A 2,254-nucleotide genomic window follows, 5' to 3' on the forward strand; every position below is an offset into this window, starting at 1 on the left:
TTGAATGATTGAGTCCAATAACTCTCAAGTGCTCGCGCTATGGTCACCGCATTGCCGTTGTTGTAGGTTTCATGATACCTCTAAAAATATGATGAATTACGATTCGCCTATTTACGACTTCCGCGAAGAATATGTTTTGATGCGAGTGTACTCGCCTAGGTTGCCCTCAACTGACAATTTTTAAAAAAGGATTTTTCTTTTTAATCAATTTCTTTTGGAACACAGCAGGTGAAAATGAATCAGCGACAACTTTCGTAATACAAATTTGACGAGCGGCGTTGCCAACTCTCGTGATAATCTCTAACAGCGTGTGGAGAGCATTTTCTGGCAACGTGACACTCGAGGAAAAACGAGCGGCGCGGCGCTCGCCATGCGACAAACGATGTTCGGCAAAGAAGTGCGAGCACTTGAGGATTAAGAACAAACTAGAAAAAAAATGGGCCGAAAAGGTAGAACACGTACGATAAGTTATTCCATTTTTTATTCTACAAGGAATTCAAGAACTTTAATCCACGTAGCAGCCAACCTACGTCTGATAGGTACGAAGTTTTGTAACATTATGATGGTAAATTCAAGATAAGACTGGGCGTGAAAGTGGTTGTTTTTTGGGTACGACGTGCGTAAAGTACAGAGGTGTGCTCTTTTTTCCAAATTTCATTTAATTTTGGTTTCTACTTCCGATTTCGTAAAAATTCTGCTGGTGAGTGTATTGAAATTTTAGATAGTACGAACAAAAAAAAAACCGTATCTGTCACAATATCTTTGGACTGACAATTTTGATTAATTTTTGAAAATTGAACGAGAAATAATGTTCCCTGGAAAATAAAAGATCGCCTTGATAATTTTTTTTCATTGTACGCTATCGGAATTTTGGCCATGCAGCACAAGAATTTTGTAGGGGCTAGCGGATTGAACTCACCTTACCGGATAGCACGGGAATCGTTGTGTGAATTTGTCCAGGACAATTCGGTTTTTTTTTCGCTTCGTGTGCCAGGGGCTTTTGTAAAAACATAATCATAGATATTTCATTACTATTGAGCGCTTAATAGGACATACTTACCGAATGTAAATGTGCGGTCTTACTGCTTCCGGCTGGAATAGTCGATTCCGATTTGATATGGATTTTGTTCTGGAAGTAAATTCATAACATATACAAGGAGGAGGTTACAAACGGAGAATCAAGAGGGTCATCAGATCCACAATTATGATAAGAAGACGGTCAAAATTCACGAGAGCTACAGGGAATGGCTGAACTCCAGAAGGCAAAGAACTACTAATCATCCTTAACGTTTGTGGCACTTGACCATTCCCTGCGATTCTTGCGGAGAAGCCTTGCGATATCTGATCCCCGTGAAGTTTAGTTCTTGTGACATTTGATGAAACCGTTGTCACCTCCGAGCCCACCGTGAAATTTGACCATCTCTTCACAAAGATGGTCTTATGACCCGGTGAGGGGGCGGGAGAGTCTAAAGTGAGCAAAAATCGTGTAAAATATTATTTGAATGGTCCCCAAGTAATGCTGAAATGTAGGAGGTGAGGCGGATGTAAATCTATCGTATTCCTGCAGAAAACCAATCCCTGAGCATTGAAAACGTGTCCCAATCAATTAATACGCGCGTATCTCAATCCTCCTGCTGCTGAAGTATGTTTTTATGGCTTGTAAGAGTATTTTTCCCGGGTCAACACCCCGGGATAATCCTCAACCTATTCTGGCTGCCGCCTCTATCGTTCACGATTGGGCGCCAGCCAGGTTTTTCTGGAAAACCTGACGGAAAACCAGCCGCGAAGGAATTTCGTCAACTCCGCGGACTTTCGGTGACGGGTCTCACAAGGCCGAGCCAGCATCAGCATGACACGGTAGAGTGGGCGAGGTTCACCAACGTACGAGTAACTTCAATCACTAATTTCTGCCGTGCTCACGACATCGTTAACGATATCTCTCGGGGAGCGTATCTCTCCGACTCTCGTGGAGGGATCTGACCATCCCTCTCACGTGGTGCTTTCTCCTCTGGGGTGGCTCAACCCCAGACGAGACACAGATTACCTGCGAATCCTTCTCACCCCGCAGGGCGCCGAACTGCTCGAGGCACATGCGACGTAGGTATCCGGAGACCTTTCTCACCCACCTAACGTCCACCCCAACTCGAGAGCTCGGTAATAGCAACCTCATCGCGAGTCAACACTAGAGTTACTCCCCATGGAGGCGCGTGTGACCGGACCGACGGGAAACACCTTGAATCCCAGCCCTTAGTCC

The sequence above is a fragment of the Fopius arisanus genome, unplaced genomic scaffold (genome assembly GCF_000806365.1).
Source record: "Fopius arisanus strain USDA-PBARC FA_bdor unplaced genomic scaffold, ASM80636v1 scaffold00034, whole genome shotgun sequence".
In the NCBI taxonomy this organism is placed as follows: domain Eukaryota; kingdom Metazoa; phylum Arthropoda; class Insecta; order Hymenoptera; family Braconidae; genus Fopius; species Fopius arisanus.